The sequence below is a fragment of the Capra hircus genome, chromosome 6 (genome assembly GCF_001704415.2).
Source record: "Capra hircus breed San Clemente chromosome 6, ASM170441v1, whole genome shotgun sequence".
Lineage (NCBI taxonomy): Eukaryota > Metazoa > Chordata > Mammalia > Artiodactyla > Bovidae > Capra > Capra hircus.
In genome coordinates, this window is record NC_030813.1 from 45,840,322 (window position 1) to 45,854,051 (window position 13,730).

The 13,730-nt window shown below is 43.8% G+C and overlaps 1 non-coding gene across 1 annotated transcript; it reads left to right on the forward strand.

The window, feature by feature from the left end:
* On the forward strand, positions 13,438 to 13,510 carry TRNAA-UGC. The gene has a single exon. It is a non-coding gene; the product is annotated as a tRNA-Ala (tRNA).

Sequence of the window (13,730 nt, forward strand, 5' to 3'; positions counted from 1 at the left end):
TAAGCAAAATCTGCTTTCTAAAATGGCTATTTTTTATTTGTGCTCCCATTTGATGTGGACTCACATTACAGACATAAAATGTCCAAGCAAAAAACCATTATTTAGTTTTCGTAATGAAGAGAGACGGACTTGGTTTTTGCTGGTTCCTGCCTTTCGAACGTTTGGTCTGTGGCTTTGGAGAACAGTTTGTTGTTAGGCAGCAGCTTGAGAATCCCAGAGGGTGACTTCTGTCCTTCACTGACTCAACATGTGATTCCTCAGCCCGCTGGGGCTCCCGATTCATATTTGCACCAGCTTGTGCGAGACACAGTCATTTGCAGTGATGATGAGAGACATTACAAGGAGTGAGTGTCAGAGGATGAGGCATAGCCAGTCCCCAAGGCCCTGGCCTTCAAGGTGTGTTTCCAGTAAAGGGGTGGGAAGACAAGGAGGGTGGTTGCATTTCTAGTCTCTAGAAGACCTAACATGATTACACCAACTAACAGTGTCATGGGCTCAGTTGTGTCCCCTCAAAATTCATAGATTGAAGTCCTCACCCTCAGCATCTTAGGATGTGACTGCATGGGAGACAAGGTCTTCAGAGAGATGATTAAGAGAAAATGAGGTCGTATGGGTAGGCCCTAATTCAATATGCATGCGTGAGTGCGTGCCCAATCGTGGTTGACTCTTTGTGACCCCATGGAGTATATCGCCCACCTGGCTCCACTGCCCATGGAGCTTCTCAGCAAGAATACTGGAATGGGTTGCCATTTCCTACTGCAGGGGATCTTCCCAACCGCAGGGATCAAACCTGCATTTCCTGCCTTCGCAGGCAGATATTTTGTCATTGAGCCATGTGGGAATCCAATCCAATATGACTGGCTTCCTAATAATAAGAAGGGAAGCCTCCAGAACTTTGAGAAAATAAATTTCTGTTGTTTGAGCCAGCCAGAGACTGGTCTCTGTGCGCTCACAGGGCAAGTCAGAACTGCTAGGGAGTTGACCCCGGTGAACAGCCCCCAGCAGCAGAGGATGGCAGTTGGTGGAGAAACAACCCATACTCTTGCCCTGCGGCGGGGCTGAGCCCCAGATGCACACAGAAGCGGCTGACACACTGACACCCCTTAGCTGGTATCCTTCTCTCTTCTGTCCTACTTCTCCCTTCTCATATCACCTCCCAAATTAATGACATGTCTTTAAATCCTCATTTCAGCATCTGCCTTTAGCCTACAGGAACCTAAGCCCATTTCCTGGTTCAAAGTATTAGAGTTGCAAGCCACTTTCTTAAAAAACAGCCTTTGGAAGTGACCAGTAGTTTGGTTAGTTCAGTTCACTCCCTTAGTCGTGTCCGACTCTTTGCCATCCCATGGATTGCAGCACACCAGGCTTCCTTGTCCATCACCAACTCCTGAAGCTTACTCAAACTCTTCCATTGAGTTGGTGATGCCATCCAACCATCTCATCCTCTGTTGTCCCCTACTCCTCCCACCTTCAATCTTTCCCAGCATCAGGGTCTTTTCAAGTGAGTCAATTCTACACCTAAGGTGGCCAAAATATTGAAGTTTCAGCTTCACCATCAGTCCTTCCAATGAATATTCAGGTCTGATCTCCTTTAGGATGGACTGGTTGCATTTCCTTGTAGTCCAAGGGACTCTCAAGACTCTTCGCCAACACCACAGTTCAAAAGCATCATTCTTCGGCGCTCAGCTTTTTTTATACTCTGACTCTCACATCCATAGATGACTCCTGGAAAAACCATAGCTTTGACTAGACAGATCTTTGTTGGCAAAGTAATGTCTCTGCTTTTTAATATGCTGTCTAGGTTGGTCATGGCTTTTCTTCCAAAAAGCCAGCATCTTTTAATTTTATGGCTGCAGTCACCATCTGCAATGATTTCGAAGCCAAGAAAGTAAAGTCTCTCACTGTTTTCATTGTTTCCCCATCTATTTCCCATGAAGTGATGAGACTACATGCCATGATCTCAGTTTTCTGAATGTTAGGTTTTAAGCCAACTTTTTCACTCTCCTCTTTCACTGTCATCAAGAGGCTCCTTAGTTCTTTGCTTTCTGTAACTGTGGTGTGATCTGCTTATCTGAGGTTATTCATATTTCTCCTGGCAATCTTGATTCCAGCTTGTGCTTCATCCAGTCCAACATTTCTCATGATGTACTCTGCATATAAGTTAAATAAGCAAGGTGACAATATACACCCTTGATGTACTCCTTTCCCGATTTGGAACCAGCCGGTTGTTCCATGTCCTGTTCTAACTGTTGCTTCTTGACCTGCATACAGATTTCTTAAGAGGCAGGTTAGGTGGTCTGGTATACCCATCTGTTTAAGAATTTTCCACAGTTTGCTGTGATCCACACAGTCAAAGGCTTTGGCATAGTCAATAAAGCAGAAGTAGATGTTTTTCTGAAACTCTCTTGCTTTTTCAATGGTCCAGCAGATGTTGGCAATTTGATCTCTGGTTCCTATGCCTTTTCTAAATCCAGCTTGAACATCTGGAAGTTCATTGTTCACATACTGTTGAAGCCTGACTTGGAGAATTTTGAGCATTACTTTGCTAGTGTGTGAGATGAGTGCAATTGTACAGTAGTTTGAGCATTCTTGGGCATTGCCTTTCTTTGGGATTGGAATGAAAACTAACCTTTTCCAGTCCTGTGGCCACTGCTGAGTTTTCCAAATTTGCTGGAATATTGAGTGCAGCACTTTCACAGCATCATCTTTTAGGACTGGAAATAGCTCAACTGGAATTCCATCACTTCCACTAGCTTTGTTCATAGTGATGCTTCCTAAAGCCCACTTGACTTTGTACTCCAGGATGTCTGGCTCTAGGTGAGTGATCACACCATCATGATTATCTGGGTTGTGAAGATCTTTTTTTTGTATAGCTCTTCTGTTTATTCTTGTCACCTCTTCCCAATATCTTCTGCTTCTGTTAGGTCCATACCATTTCTGTCCTTTATTGTGCCCATTTTTGCATGAAAATTTCCCTTGGTATCTCTTATTTTCTTGAAGAGATCTCTAGTCTTTCCCATTCTATGGTTTTCATCTATTTCTTTGCATTGATCATTGAGGAAGGCTTTCTTATCTCTCTTTGCTATTCTTTGGAACTCTGCATTCAAATGGTATATCTTTCCTTTTCTCTGCCTTTCACGTCTCTTCTTTTCTCAGTTATTTGTAAGGCCTCCTCAGACAACCATTTTGCCTTTTTGCATTTCTTTTTCTTGGGGATGGTCTTGATCACTGCCTCCTGTACAATGTTAGGAACCTCCATTCATAGTTCTTCAGGCACTCTGTCTATCAGACCTAATCCCTTGAATCTATTTGTCACTTCCACTGTATACTCCTAAGGGACTTGATTTAGGTCATACCTGAATGGTCTAGTGGTTTTCCCTACTCTCTTCAATTTAAGTCTGAATTTTGCAATGAGTTCATGATCTGAGCCACAGTTAGCTCCAAGTCTTGTTTTTGCTGACTGTATAGAGTTTCTCCATCTTTGGCGCAGAGAATATAAGCAGTCTGATTTCGGTGTTGACCATCTGGTGATGTCCATGTGTAGAGTCTTCTCTTGCGTTGTTGCATGTCTAGTCTCTAGAAGACCTAACATGATTACACCAACTAACAGGTGTCATGGGATCAGTTGTGTCCCCATCACAACTGAGTAAGTAAGTAAGAGGGTGTTTGCTATGACCAGTGTGTTCTCTTGGCAAAACTCTATTAGATTTTTCCCTGCTTCATTCTGTACTCCAAGTCTAAATTTGACTGTTACTCCAAGTATTTCTTGACTTCATACTTTTGCATTCCAGTCCCCTGTAATGAAAAGGACATCTTTTTTGTGTGTTAGTTCTAGAAGGCCTGGTAGGTTTTCACAGACCCATTCAACTTCAACTTCTTCAGCATTACTGGTCAGGCCATAGACTTGGATTACTGTGATACTGCATGGTTTGCCTTGGAAATGAACAGAGATCATTCTATCGTTTTTGAGATTGCATCCAAGTACTGCATTTCAGACTCTTTTGTTGACTATAATGGGCTACTCCAATTCTTCTAAAGGATTCTTCCCCGCCATGGTAGATATAATGGTCATCTGAGTTAAATTCACCCATTCCAGTCCATTTTTGTTCACCGATTCCTGTAATGTCAATGTTCACCCTTGCCATCTCCTGTTTGACCACTTCCAATTTCCTTGATTCATGTACCTATGCAATATTGCTTTTTACAGCATCAGACTTTACTTCCATCACAAGTCACATCCACAACTGGGTGTTGTTTTTCTTTGGCTCTGTCTCTTTATTCATTCTGGAGTTATTTTTCCACTGATCTCCCCATACCCACAGGAGATGCTTAGAGGGCTCAAACAAACCTTGTGCACAGCAGGACCCAGTGACCCCACAGAGACTGAAACAGAACTGTGCTTGAGTGTCTCCTGCGGAGGTGCGGGTCAGCAGTGGACTGCTACAGGGGCAGGGGCTCTGGGTGCAGTATACCTGGGTATGGCATAAGCCCTCTTGGAGGAGGTCGCCATTAACCCCAACATAAAGCCGCTAGAACTTACACAGGACTGGAGAAACAGACTCTTGGAGGGCACAAACACAACCTTGGACCCAGGAGAAAGGAGCAGTGACCCCACAAGAAGCTGACCCAGACTTGCCCATGAGTGTCTGGTGGAGGCATGGGTTGGTGGTGGCCTGTTGCAGGGTTGGGGGCACTGAGTGCAGCAGTGCTTTCATGGAACCCTTTGAAGGAGGTGGCCGTTATCTTCATTACCTCCACCATAGTTTAGCCTCAGGTCAAATAACAGGGAGGGAACACAGCCCCACCCACCAACAGAAAATTGGATTAAAGATTTACTGAGCATGGCCCTGCCCATCAGAACAAGACCCAGTTTCGCCCTCAGTTAGTCTCTTCCATAAGCCTCTTATCCTTCTCCATCAGAGGGCAGACAGAATGAAAACCACAATCACAGGAAACTAACCAATCAGATCACGTGGACTGCAGCCTTGTCTAACTCAATGAAACTATCAGCCATGCCTTGTAGGGTCACCTAAGACAGACGGGTCCTGGTGGAGAATTCTGACAAAATGCGGTCCACTGGAGAAGGGAATGGCAAACCACTTCAGTATTCTTGCCTTGAGAACCCCATGAACAGTATGAAAAGGCAAAAAGATAGGACACTGAAAGATGAACTCCTCAGGTCAGTAGGTGCCCAATATGCTGTGGACAGGGAGGCCTGGTGTGCTGCAGTTCATGGGATCACAAAGAGTCGGACATGACTAGCGACTGAACTCAACTGAACTGAAGAATTTTAGAACAAGAGAACTAAAGGAAGCTTTTTATCTGGTGGATCCCAAGACTTCTTGGAATGGGTTAGAGATGGAGTTTCATCAAGGTAGCAATGAAAATCCAAGAACTGCACTCAACCTTCTGATAGCCTGAGAGAAACCATCCTTTTACCATTGGCTTCCCTGGTGGTTCAGATGGTAAAGAATCCACCTGCAGTTCAGGAGACTTGGGTTTGATGTCTATGTTGGGAAGATCCTCTAGAGAAGAATACTCACTCCAGTATTCTTATCTGGAGAATTCCATGGACAGAGGAGCCTGGCGGGCTACTGTCCATGGTGTTGAAAAGAGTCTGACACTGCTCATCGTAACACTTTCACTTTCAGCTCCAGACTGTGTGCCACCTCTAGACTCCTATTCTCATACTCCTCACTTCATCCAGGAAGATGATGGCATACTGTGGGTAGTGTGGGACTGTTGCTTCATCTGAGGAACACCTTGCTGGAGCCAACATTTTCCTTGAAAAGCACAGTGAATGTATTTTACCCATTAGGAGATGAATTAGCTGCGATGACAGAATGCTGACTATTTAGGACAGTTAATGAGCTTCTCTGTAGGAAACAGCTGCATGGCATCCAAGGAATAGAGTGTGGTATGATTACACGCCAGCACATACCTGGCATGTAGTAGGCACTTAGTGCCCAACTCTTTAACCTTAGGCAAGTGACACGACTCCCTCTTTTTCCTAAAGTGGAAAATGTGGGGAGGGGAAGTCCATGATTTAGTGGGAAAGTCTGGTTTTTGGTCTTAGCTTTGCCATGGGATCCTGGGTGAGTCCCGCCACTCCTCTGAGCCTCAATGTTCACATCTGTAAATAGAGAATTAATTATAAGGTCTTTAAGGTGATTTTTAGCTAAAAAACTCAGAATCCGATGGCTTCAGTGTTTCCACATACCCCTTTCCAGCTCTCACAATCTCTGATTTAATTGGATTTAGAATTGATTTGTTTCTGAGATGGATTTTTTTTTTTAACCTGAGTAAAAATGAAATGACACTTTCCTTTCAGCTGGACTAATCCCAAGCCAGCAGCTCAGAGATGAGGAAAGAAGTGTCAAGTAGACAAAAGGAAGTGAGGGCAACCATGGCAGGGGCTTTCTGAAACCTGTCTCCTTTCAGCCAAAGGTGATCCTTGGGCCGATTACTCTCAACCATGTGCTTGCTGATAGGAAAGGAAGACTCACAGCCTTGATCTGACAAAACTCAGGCAAGGTGATGAGCAATCTATTGTTAAAATGTGGATTTCCTCAAATACTTGTTTTTAGATTCATTTTTGAAGAAAGCAGACTGCTTCGGGGTGTCTTGTTCCTGATCAAGCTCTTCCTAGAACTGTAGGCAGGATGTCATGTCTCCATCCCCAGCCTGGCCTCACTCATGGTGGGTGGTGGGTGCTCCAGGGGCAGAAACATAAGTTTTTGAAAAAATGCTTCATACAGTAAATCCTGCATTAGAATTTAATTCTTAATCTGTTTACAATGTGTGTGTGTGTCTGTGCGCCTGTGAGGGTGTGGTAGTTAAATAATGCAGTTGATTTCTGTTTTACTTTTAGAAGTTATATGCCCAAATGATCAGACACCTGGGATAGCTATGTGCTTATCCTAACAATGCCACCCTAGAGAAATAATTTTGAAAATTCTCTATTCATTCTTGCTTTTAGAGTTGAAGACAGTTTTCAAATTGTCCTCAGTGGTAGAGAAACAGTCTCTTAGGAGTGATTTTGAGTTTAAATAACCTTAAGTAATTCAGAGGAAGACTTGTGGATAAGGTAGGTTCTCTGGCACTTTAAAAACATGCCTGATAAATGTGGAAGGAAGGAGAGACTTAGAAAATCATCATTTCATAACTCCTAGGGAAATCATAGATTCAGACAATGGTCATCAATGCATAAACTCATTAGATAAAAGATTAATGGGGAACTTGACCGCAAAGGGATCAGGCTGAAACTATCTAAACTAATGATTAATCTTTGTGTCACTGAAAGGAAGACATTGTATGCTTCCCAAAGTGGTATAATGTGTAACAGCACATGGTACCTCCAGGAGGGATCCCTGCCACAAATGCCGGTGGTGCCTCTAGAGCCCATTTCCATTCACAGGAGTCACGGAGAATAAGTAAAATCACTCAAATGGCACTACAGGAAGCAAAGAAATGAACCTGAATGGGGGTCATTTTTCAGGAAAACTGACCCAGTTTCTACAAATTAGTGGTGGGAAATAGAGATGGTGGCAGGAGTATTTACGGTTAAAAGAGAATGGGGTGGGGGGGGGAGATTAAAAGCAAATGAAGAGACATCAAATGAAAAGAATGATTTTTTTTTAAGAAAACAAGTATTTAGGGGACACTTATGATAAATGGGGAAATTTGCTGGGGACTGGGTATAAGGCAATATCAGAGAATTCTTGTAAATTTTGTTTGGTGTGATCATAACTTTGTGGTTATGTGAGACAGAATTAACATGTTTTAGAGCTGCACATTGAAAAATGTAGGGGTGATATGACCCAATGCCAATTTTGGTTTGGACTACATCAGCTAGAACAAAACCAAATAACTTCTAGATGGATTAAGATAAAGGACATGTCACAGAATTAATCATTGCATCTGAGTGATGAGTGTATGGGACTCCATTGTACTAGTCTCCTCCGGTGGGAGGAGGAAGTGGGGGAACTTTCCAAAGCTGGTCATTCTCAAGGTGGGGAGCCAGATGTCACAGGCTCCCTGTGGTCCGTCCATGTCAGTTAATTAGACATATTACTTTAAAAAGAAAGGAGGAGAAAAAGAGAGCTGCAAGGAGAAGAAGGAGGCATATCTCCTTATACGGGATGAAATGATCATCAGGATATAATTTTTAGTGATAAGACAAGAGACAGAATAATGGGCTTAGAATGCTACCATTTGAGTTCTTAAAAAAGTGGGGAGAGGGCAGGGGTAAATCTACCTTCCAGAAGGACACAGAGGAAATCAACGGTTGTTGCTCCCAAGAAGAGAAACTGGTGGCTGGGCCAGGAAAGAAGGGAAATTGACTTGTGCACCATGTGCCTTCTGTACTTTTTGGATCTTGTAGTATGCATGTATGTATCACATATTTGAAAGTAAAATTTGAAATAAAAGCAGCCAACAAAGAGATTGCATTTATTCCTCTGTTTCAAGCAGGGCGTTTCCAGTCTAGAGGAGGTCTTAACCATTGAGGGATTTTAGGTTTGAGGAGATGATGCTTCATTTATGCCTCTCCTTCTCAAGGAACACTTCCCATAGAACGTGCCGAAGGAATGGCCTGGGCAACACCATTTACAAGGCAGGCAGACTCAGCTCACTGACCACGGCTGAAGAGGACATGGGTTTCCTCCCCCTCCTCCACATTCTCTTCAGCCTCATTTCTTCTTCCTCTTCTCTTTCCCCTTCCCCTTCTCCTTCTCTTCCCTCTTTTAATTAAAAATAATTTTGCTTAGTTTTGGTAAAATGTACATAACATAAAATTTACTATGTTAATGATTTTTAAGTGTAAAATTCAGTTGTTAACACATCCACATTGCTGTGCAACCAACTTCAAGAACTCTTCATTTTGCAAACTGGAACTGTGTACATTTTTAAAACATTTTTTTATTGACATATAAGTGATTTACAATGTTGTGATAGCTTCTGATGTTCAGCAAATTGTTTCAGTTATGTGTGTGTGTGTATACACACACATACTCTTTTCCATTACAGTTTATCGCAGGATATTTTTTAGGTTCTATTTACAAATTTTTTTTTAATTAGAGGAAAATTGTTTTACAATGTTGTGTTGGTTATCACAGGATATTGAATATAGTTCCCTGTGCTATACAGTGGAACCTTATTGTCTATCCTATATATACTAACTTTCATCCACTGATCCAAAACTCCCAATCCATCCCTTCCCCACCCTTCCTCCATCTTGGCAACCACAAGTCTGTTCTCTTATCTGTGAATCTGTTTCACGGGTCATATTTCAGATTCCACATATAAGCAATACCATATGGTATTGGTCTTTCTCTTCTTGACTTATTTCACTTAGTATGACAATCTCTTGTTCCATCCATGTTGCTGCAAATGGCATTAATTCATTCTTTTTTATGGCTGAGTAGTATTCCTTTGTATGTTGTTGTTTAGTCGCTAAGTTGTGTCCAACTCTTTGCAACCCCATGGACTGCAGCACTCCAGGCCTCCCTGTCCCTCACTATCTCCAAGAGTTTGCCCAAGTTCATGTCCGTTGAGTTGGTGATGCTATCCAGCCATCTCATTCCATTGTGTGTGTGTGTGTGTGTCCATTCATCTGCTGATGGACATTTAGGTTGCCTTCATATCTTGGCTATTGTGAATAAGGCTGCTACGAACATAGAAGGTGTATGTATCTTTATAAATGATAATTTTGTCTGGATATAAGCCTAGGAGTAAGGTTGCTGGATCTTATGGTCACTGTGTATTTAGTTTTTTGAGAAACTTCCATACTGTTCTCCGTAATGGCTCCATCAGTTTACATTCCCATTGCGAAATTGTGTACATTAAGCAGTAACTCCCTGTTCTCTCCTTCCCCAGTCCCTAGGGAAGTTCTGCTGTCTGTCTCCATGAATTTTATTACTCTAGGTAGCTCCTTTAAGTGGAATCATAGAGTATTTGCCTTTTTGTGACTTACTTAGCATAATACCTTCAAGGTTCATCCATGCTTATTTCAGAATTTCCTTCCTTTTTAAAGCTGAATGATATTCTGTTGCATGTCTATATCCCATTTTATTTATTCATTTATCTTTTGATAGGCATTTGGGTTGCTTTTAGCTATTGTGAATGCTGCTGCTTATGAATGCATGTTACAGTTATCTCCTCAAGGTCCTCTTTAAATTCTTTTTGGTATATACCCAGAAGTAGAATTGCTGAATTTTATGGTAATTCTTTTTAATGTTTTGAGAAGCTTCCATACTGTTTTTCATAGCAGCTATACCATCTTACATTCTTATCAACAGTGCACAGGGATCATATTTCTTCACATCCTGCCAACAATTGTCATTGTCTATTTTATGTAGTAGCCATACTTGTGGGTATGAGATGGTTTCCTTGTGCATTTCCCTGATGTCAGTTTCTTTTTCTTGACTTGATGCCTTATCTTCAATCCTGCTCTCTTGCTATAGCTCTTAACAAGTCTGTCAGTTTCTTGAAGGTTTTTGTTTTCCAAATGTACCAAAGAATTTTTTATTGGCTCTCTACAGGTTTTGGAGGCCAAAGACTTTTCTGACAGCATGTTATAAAGTTTCATTTAGGCAGTCAGTTTCACATGAAGCAGTAGAATAGCTGATTCAAGACAGCGAGGGTGAGAAAGCCGATTCACTTTGGCTCTAGAATGTCTGCTCCTCAGAGCTATCTTTGAAGTAGGTTTGCCTTCTTACAGTGAATATTTGTTAAGATTTTAGTTATTGCTTTTTATAATGTTGGCAAATTTTGGTATGCTCCAAGAGGCTCTGAGTGACTGAAGTGTGGGTGGTGGTCTTTAAAACCTTCCATCTCTCATGGGCTTCCCTGATGGCTCAGCAGGTAAAGAATCTGCCTGCCATACAGGAGACACAGGTTTGATTCTGAATCAGAAAGATTCCCCTGGAGAAGGAAATGGCAACCCACTCCAGTGCTCTTGCCTAAAAAATCCCATTGACGGAGGAGATGGCTAGCTAAAGCCCAAAGAGTCTGATATGACTGAATGTGAGCATGCACGTCCTCACACACAGACACGCACACACACACACACACACACACACACACACACATTATGAAGGAAGACGTCCTGTGACCATCTAAGGGAAATCACTCCAGGAAGGGTGCACAGTAAGTGCAAAACCCTACGGCAGGAACTTGCCTGAGTCCCCTGACCACAGCAAGGTGGCCAGTGGAGCTGGAGCACTGCTGAGAGAGGGGTGGGAATAGGGCGGTAACCATGGTGATTAAAGGGGCTGCTCCTTTCCTGGGGCTGCCATAGCAAGTACCACAAACTGAGTGGCTTAAAACAATGACGATGTGCTGTCTCATAGTTCTGGAGGTTAGATGGTCAAAAGCAAGATGTTGGCAGCGTGGGCTCCTTCCAGAGACCGTGAGGGGGAGTCCATCCCATGCTCCTCACCTAGCTCCCGGGGGCTGTGGGCAGTCCTTGGCATTCCTTGGCTTGTGGGTACATCACTCCCATGCGTGCCGCAGCCTCCACGTGTGTGGCGTGCTCCCTGTGCATGTCTGTGCCCTAATTTCTCTCTTCTTATGCAGACACCAGTCATACTGGGTTAAGGGCCCTCCCTACTCCAATATGACCTCATCTTAAGTAATTACATCAGTAGCCTCCCTATGTCCCCAAATAAGGGCATGTTCTGAGGTACTGGAGTTCGAGCTTCAGCAAATCTTTTTTGGGAAACACAATTCAACCAATAACAAAGGCAAAACTTTGCTGAACTAGGGAGTTAAAAAAATGCATTATTTTAACCATAAGAGAGCAGAGCCCTCATACTGGATAGAGGTCCAGAGACCATACAACTGCAGCTTCCCTGGAGCCTAGAAGTTTAAGGGTCTGAGAACCAGAGTGATCAATGAAGCCAGAAGTCAAAGGCCAAAGGAACACTTGGCAAGCCCACAGACCCCTACCTATATGAGTCATGGGAAAGGGGGCAGGGGTGGTCCACTGTTCCAACACGTACCAGAGCCTATTCTTTAACGGGTGGGCTGAAGTGTGGCATGGTAGAGTAGATGTCAGGAGCAAGGACTGCCTAGGTTCAAATTCAAGTGTTATGTGATCTTAGGCAAGTTACTTTTCCTCTTTGTTTCTTGGTTTCTTTATCTGAAAATTGAGGAACAATGTAATCTGTCTCAAAGGGTAATCATGAGGATTATATCTGTCAACCCAGAAAAAGAGCTTAGAACCTTAGTGGGGTGCCTGGCCCCTCATCACTGACCTCCACAGGTTAGTAGATACTCCCCTGGCTGGGGCCGGGAGTTAGTCCTGCTCAGATGCTCCTTTCCAAGTGGGAAGATGGTTAATTCAAATGGAAGTTGAAAAGAGGTTAATGAAGATGGAGATGCTATTTTCAGAGGCTTGGGCAGAGTGAAGGGAACCAACAGAGGATTATGAAACACCCGAGGACCAGCAAGAACAGGATGCTAGAAGAGGGGAGGGGGGTTTGTGGATATGAGTGTGGAAGGGACTGAGGCCGCCTTCCAGGTGCTGTAGCCGTGGGGAGAGGAAGTAGTGCTGCCAAGTCAAGGCTGGCAGGGAGGGAGTGAAGGAGCAGCACCTTCTGCCTCCCTCTCCTTCAGCTTCCCATTCTCTGCTGGTGATTTCCCATTCCTCTGCTGGTAATTTCCCATTCCTCTGCTGGTGACTTCCCAGCATGCATTTTCCCCTGACTAAACCCAACTGGAAGCCAAAGGGCAGAGGAATCCAGCAGATTCCAGGTTCTAGAAGGACAGAGGATGGGTCTAGGGTAAATACGGAATTAACAGCCCCTCTACCCAACATGAGGCTTCCCAGGTGGCACCAGGAGTAAAGGATCCATCTGCAATGCAGGAGATGCAAGAAATAAGGGCTCAGTCCAGGTCAGGAAGATCCCCTGGAGGAAATGGCAATCCTCTTCACACTCTTACCTGGAGAATTCCATGGACAGAGGAGCCTGGTGGGCTACAGCCCATTGGGTCGCAAAAGTTGGAGTTGAGTACACGCACACACATCCCCCACAAAGACTGTTTCTTATTGGGAATCCAGGGCAACATATTGAAAGTGTATGTTCCCTGAGCCACATCAACTGGAGCTCACCCCAAATTTCATGTGCTCCCTATGGAGCAGCTCAGGGTCTCCTGACTACTTTGGGCCAGCGGACTGGCAGCAGAGGGGATGCATCACATTCTGGCCCAAGCAGTTAGGAGCCAGTGGGACTCCTCCATCTTTCTCTCCCTCTCACACAGAGAGACTGTGGAGGCCACAGTTTCAAGACAGTGCAGCTTCAAGATGGAAGAGGAATGACCACCCTGCATCAGATTTAGCCTCAGAAAGAAGAAACTCTTTCCTGGGGTAAGCCTGTGAGATTTGGGGATGGAGTATAATCCATCAGTTCCAACATGCAGAAGAAGATGAGGACTGCCCTGATGGTCCAGCGGCTAAGACTCTGCGCTTGCAATGCAGGGGGCCCAAGTTCGATCCTTGGTCAGGGAGCTATATCCCTCATACTACAACTAAGAGTTTGTGTGCCACAGCTAACACCTGGAGCCCCAGATAAATAAACATTAAAAAAAAAAAGGAGGAGGCGATGACCCAGGCCAGGAGGTGCCCTGGGGAGTGGAGAAAATGTCCCTGATGAGACTTGGAAATATGCTGGAAAGAACTTAAAAGAAAAGAAATCACCCCACCCACCTCTATCCCAGAAGGCCCCTGG